Source organism: Lissotriton vulgaris, chromosome 5 (assembly GCF_964263255.1).
Source record: "Lissotriton vulgaris chromosome 5, aLisVul1.2, whole genome shotgun sequence".
NCBI classification, from domain to species: Eukaryota; Metazoa; Chordata; class Amphibia; order Caudata; family Salamandridae; genus Lissotriton; species Lissotriton vulgaris.
In genome coordinates this window covers 401,097,369-401,103,951 of record NC_141693.1, presented here as the reverse complement: position 1 = coordinate 401,103,951, position 6,583 = coordinate 401,097,369, and positions in this window count along the sequence as shown.

Here is a 6,583-nt window from a genome sequence, read left to right as displayed (position 1 = left end):
TTTGTAGTCTGTCATTTCTTTGTTCAGTTCATCTAGTTTTTTCTTAAAGCCGGTGATAGTGGTTTTCATATTGCCTTCCGCTACTTGAATTTCCACTTGGATTTTCTCGGATAGTCTTAAAGCTGTTTTTAAAATCAAGACTATCCAGTCGTGGGTACAATGCCATGCTATGGCAGCCCAGTCTTTTCGAAAGACTTCGTCTTCTAAAAAGATGCGGGGAGCATTGGAGACTAGTAGCCCTTTCGGCGCCATGTCCTTGCCCAGATATTGTTTTAGGATAGTCCCATGTAGGATCGTCCTAATTCTGTTCCTTTTTAGCTCCGTTAAGTTTTCCCAATCTTTGGTTGCAGAAATGCTTTGAGCAATGCTAGGGTCCGCAAAAATAGAGAGATCGCTTATCACCTCCTCAACCTCTTCAGAGGTGTAGGAAAGACCTTGATTTTCGGCCATGGTTGTCAAGAAAAGGATCTAATTATGTGTCGCTCTCGCAGCTGTGCGCTGCCTAATATGTGTACATCAAAGGAGAGAGTAAGGCAGATTGCACAGACTATGTGTGGTGGGAACTCCTGGTCCCCTAAGGTAGAGTTTAAAAAACAATGGAGGAGTACCCCCTGTAGGCGAAAAATACAAAGAAGAAATTGCTTCTGTATCTGGAGCTTAAGGCTCTGGTTAGCAAAAAATTGCCCCAACCCTTTACAGGACAGTAGTAGTCCTTAGAGAAGACCCCTCACTCACCAACCTGGTTGGTGACATGCTTCATCATTGGGGTCCCACCCCATAGGCCGAGTGCCCATAGGGTGTGCTGCGACACCTGGTTACAGTGGAGCGGGTTTCTTTGTTTTTTTATATGTGCAAAAAACTGTGATACGTGTGTTAAAAAGGGGCCAAGACTACTCACACCAAGAATTTATTCTTGAGTGCTTGATCCCTATTAAAATATATGTGGCACCAGTGCCTATTTAGGAAGGCTTTGGTGTCTCAAGAAGTGTGATAGTTCTAAAAATAGCGAAGTGTGCTATGTGAATTAGTTAAAAGTGAGGGGAGGATTCCCTACTTTTACACGCTCCCAAAGATGCACAAAAACAAAATACCACCACCTGGAAGACCTATCGTCTCAGGGATAGGTTCACTGCTTGAACCCCTTTCCTGTTTTTGTGATGTCTTTTTCAAAACTATGGTACAAAAAACAAGCACCTATTTACAGGATACCAAAAGCGTACTACGACTCCTGGATCAACTTACCATAGACGATGACACCATCTTGGTAAGTTTTGATATTGAGAGCTTATATACAAGCATTCCCCAGGATGCCACTCTGGAGGTGCTCAAAAGGGAACTGGACAAAGAAGAATGGACCTCGAGAACCCCAAGAGAGTTCATCTTAGAATGCGCAAGACTGGCCCTAAAGAGAAACTATTTCCAATATGAGGACAAAATCTATCTCCAGACCGGGGGCACATCTATGGGCAGTATTTTTGCTCCTAGTGTAGCAGGCCTGTATGTACACGATTTCGAGGAGAAGTACATTCTTAGCCAGCATAACCCCTACAGCTCTAATATCTTACTTTGGAGAAGGTATATAGACGACGTGCTAACCATTTGGAAAGGCAGCGAAGACACGTTAACATCCTTCTTCAACTGGATCAACACACGGGATGATCATTTGAAATATACTTATGTGAAGGACCTGAATTCCTTGGTCTTCCTGGATCTCACCATAACTAAAGCCAATGGAAAGTTGTCAACTGCCACCCACTACAAACCCACTGCTAAAAATAATCTACTCCGCTTCGAAAGCTTCCATCCGAGACCTCTGCGGGAGAATTTACCGTATGGACAATACCTACGGTTGCGCAGAAATTGCAGTGAACTTGACGATTATAAACAACAGGCTCAGGATCTCACAACTAAACTGAAGAACCGGGGATACCCGAGCAAGATCCTAAACAAAAGTCAGAAACGAGCCCGCAGTCAACATCGAGCGGCTCTCCTAGAGGAATCAACCAGGACGGAGGATGAAACCCCCCTAACTTGTGTCACAACGTATAACACAATTTCCAATGATGTAACAAAGATAATAGGAAAACATTGGGGCATCCTCAATACTGGCAATCTGAGATGGGAAAAGCCCCTTTTTTCTTACAGAAGGGCAAGGAGCATCAGAGATGCAGTGGTGAACACAAGACCCAAAATAAATATGGTGGAGAATGAGTCAGTCCTGAACACGTGGGGGCTACCAAAAGTGACAGGACACTACAAATGCGGCAACTGCAGCGTATGCCCTTTTACCCACAACACTAAAACCTTACAACTGGAGCCAAATAAAATCTGGACGATAAGGGGGCATACTAACTGTAATAGTGAAAATGTTGTGTACTTGTTAACATGCCCCTGTAACCTACGCTACGTGGGAATGACCAGCAGAAAAATTAAAACACGTATTGGCGAGCACAGGAGCACCATTAGGTGCAGAAAGGCCAATACCAGACTTACCGAACACTATCTGTCGGTAGGCCATAACCCTGATGAAATACAATGGACGATAATTGAGCAAATAAAATCAGGAACAAATGTGAACCAACGCCTTTTTGAAAAGGAACAAAGGTGGGTTTACAGACTTGCAACCCACAAAACTGGCCTTAACGATAATATTCCTTGGAATACAGTAATGGGTTAACTGACCCTTCAAGTTGGTTTTTATGTAGAGAGGGTGGTAATTCCAAGTACCCTGCACTGAGACTTCGAACCTGATTTAGAGTCATAAAACCGAGACACTTTATTTAAGCCCACCCTTTGACTTGCCTAATTTTTGCATACTGAATTTCTCCGTTTAGCCTCCAATAATTGTTTTCCCAAATGTGTAACTGTAGGAACCTTCAGACCAGGTTAAAATCCTGAAGTCTGCCTTTTCCTCGGGGACGCGGCTCCTCTGTGAGCTTCGTCCGCCCGGCAGTTGTCCAGACAACCGCAAACACCAAAACCCATGTGACCGCATCGTCAGACGAAGCATCAGCGGGTTCCGCCCCTGAACTTCGCTCCGATTGGTCCGCCGGGAGCCTCTGATTGGAACCACGCCTAACCAGGAAGTAGCTAATAGTTTACTTCTCGGCGTTGCTACCACATCGGAACACTCCACGGGGCATTCACGAGTTACAACTAAGTAGGTTTTCTACGCCAGACGAGCAGAAGCCGCAAGTAAGTGCCCTATGATCAAACGCAAGACGCATACTATACGTCTCAGACCTAAATGCATCCAAGAGAGGCGACATTTTAATTGGATGCGCGCCTTTCATTTTCTCGCAATTTTCAGGTGACGGATACTTGCCGTCTTGGGCAACTCGATGCCCATGAAGCGCTAATTACCGCTTCAAGTGTAAGCAATACAACAACTCTGTGTATTATGTTTTCAACATAAAATGACCAGCTTTTTTGCGGCACTAGACTATAGTTGCCGTTCACTTCCAGTAATGCCTGGGCGTGTTGTGACGCCGCACTAGTAGTGGCGATTGCTCTCCCACACCTCCCCCTCCCTTTTCACGTGTCCCAACAACTAGTATACGAACTAGATGCTGGATTCTCTTTTTTAGCACATCCATGCTCCGGTAACTACCGCCTGAGCACTACTGTCTTGTACCATAGATAGACCACGGGTACGACCTGATATTTTAGGTGTTCTACTACCACCTGAGTTTTGGTGAACCCACCTAGCACAGTATTTGTTAAGTGTGTACCCTTGTTTTGTCCTCCCCAGTACGTATACCCAACCCTCTATGTTTTCTTTTACAGGTTTTTCTCCTGACCCAGGAAAAAGCACATTTTTACACCAGACCACAATTAGTGGTCTGTTTTTGAACGAGGGCTGGACGCGCCTTAGCGTGTGCGGACCACCCCGTTCAAGATACACGGTCCTGACGAAAACCAAACTTTTTTTACAGATGGTTGAAACATGTAGACCTACTTTTAACTAATTCACATAGCACACTTCGCTATTTTTAGAACTATCACACTTCTTGAGACACCAAAGCCTTCCTAAATAGGCACTGGTGCCACATATATTTTAATAGGGATCAAGCACTCAAGAATAAATTCTTGGTGTGAGTAGTCTTGGCCCCTTTTTAACACACGTATCACAGTTTTTTGCACATATAAAAAAACAAAGAAACCCGCTCCACTGTAACCAGGTGTCGCAGCACACCCTATGGGCACTTGGCCTATGGGGTGGGACCCCAATGATGAAGCATGTCACCAACCAGGTTGGTGAGTGAGGGGTCTTCTCTAAGGTCTACTACTGTCCTGTAAAGGGTTGGGGCAATTTTTTGCTAACCAGAGCCTTAAGCTCCAGATACAGAAGCAATTTCTTCTTTGTATTTTTCCCCTACAGGGGGTACTCCTCCATTGTTGTTTAAACTCTACCTTAGGGGACCAGGAGTTCCCACCACACATAGTCTGTGCAATCTCCCTTACTCTCTCCTTTGATGTACACGACCAGAGTAACAAACCTGACGCATGGGTTCCTGGACTTTAAGTCACACTATCAATTTGAACAGGTCCTAGTCTTAATACAGCCTGCATTAACAAGGAGGTTGTTTCTCCAATTTAGATACGGGACCCTTCCACTTTTTGTAACAACTAATAAGTGGTCAGACGAGGCCTGTTATCTTTGCCCCGGATGCCAAGTGGTTGAGGAAACAGAAATTCACGTACTGTTCTTCTGCCCGGCATACAAACAGGCGAGGTCTAAATAGGTGATACAATTGTGTAGAAACTTGGGTATTAGGGATTACCGTGCATTCTATAGGATCTTAAAATCTGATAAAGACCCAGTGTATGTGGTTGTAATATCTAAATTTCTCCTAGCTATGTGGCTTAAACGAAGGTACTTGTTGAAAACTGATACTTAGTTAAGTGTGACCGCTCAAATTATTTGCAATTATTTTGGAGTTTTTTAAAAAGAATCATATGATGTGTTTAACCCCTTCCAGGCTCATGACGAGCTGGGCTCGTCATGGTGTAGCCTCCTCAAACACTGATGACGAGCCCAGCTCGTCATGAACAATGGACTTTTGAAAAATCCAGCGGAGCAGCGAAATATCGCTAGCAGCGATGGTGTTAATAATGTTCTTAAAGTTTTTATCTTAAATTATATTCTTAAAATTAATTTGTATTTAAAACGGTTTCTGCCTTCAATAATTAATGAAGTTTATGCATCCTTACATATGCCAATGTCACCATGAGATTCTATTGTACACTGTTATGGGAAATGTATTATTGTTTGTTTCAACTTACATGTGCTTTTATGGCTGTAATAGTCGCAATAAAGTAATTATGAATGAATTACCTACATGGAGGGCCGGCTGGTTGCCACTAATTGTAAGTGCTAATACTTGGCTGTCCAACTCCAGTGGGTTGCCAGATGGCATGGTCCAATGGTTTTGGAGCGTGTGTTCTGTCCTCAATCTTGCAAAGTGCTAACACCAGCTGATGGTATTGGAGAACTTTAAGTGCTCACTAGATACATTACACAATGACATATTCATTGTCGTACGCAGGGGGAAGCGTAAATGATTTGCCCAGAATCACATATTGTTCAGCCAACCCTGAGACTCGAACCTGGTTCCCAAGTTCCCCTGTCGTCAGCTCTGGCCATTATGCCACATTCTAGCTTCACTTCAAAGCTCGTCAACTGTTTCTCACCATAACTTCCACATTTGTTCAGCACAACCCTGTCAACACCGAACAAGTATTGGCAAATCCAGTAGATTTCGGCAATGCCTGAGCTATTGGCCTTGTCAATGTGAATGTCTTTTAGCATTGTCATCTAGCAGCAAATATGCTATTCAGCATGGCTGAAAGTCACTGAAAAAAGCATTATGATGTGGCCAACTCAGGCCAAATCTTAGCACTTTTTGTATTAGGAGGGGCAGGACAATAAACTAGAAAGGAGACAAAGAGACTCTACATCGGCTCAACATCCTGTGATTCAGAGCTTTCAGAGATTTTCACTGCTGAGCTTTTCCGTCTTCTCTCACTGCTTACGAGACCCAACTACTCACCCTGCTCACCAGTGAATGTTTCTTACACTGCCCTGCAGTGCTAACTCCTTTAACTGCTGACTTGTGCTAGATTGTGATTCCACTCACCAGCACCAATGTATCATACCGCCCATCAGAGCATACTTCTCCCACTCTGCACCAGTGCTCCCTTTTCACATGGTTTATTAGTGTAAGATTCTAAAATAAACTTCTCACACTGCTGAACTAGTACCAGCTTTTCACACTACCTCTCATGCCAGCTTCTTGGATAGCAACACTAGAGCGTTTCATGCAGGTCCTCACTGCCCAGCAGTACACGAAGATTATTTTTAAAAAGGTCACCCATAGGCAGGTCACCAGTGAGGGCGTCTCAGACAGCCCACCATTGAGTACCCTTGACATTTTTCTACAGACATCTTTATCACAGTGCCAGTTTTTCAGAATGCCTCAAAGTTCCATCTTCAAGCACAGCTTTCCAGTGCTGCTATCAAACTTTGCCTACAATTTTCCTGTCAAAATGGAAAAACCATGGAATGCATAAACATATGTTA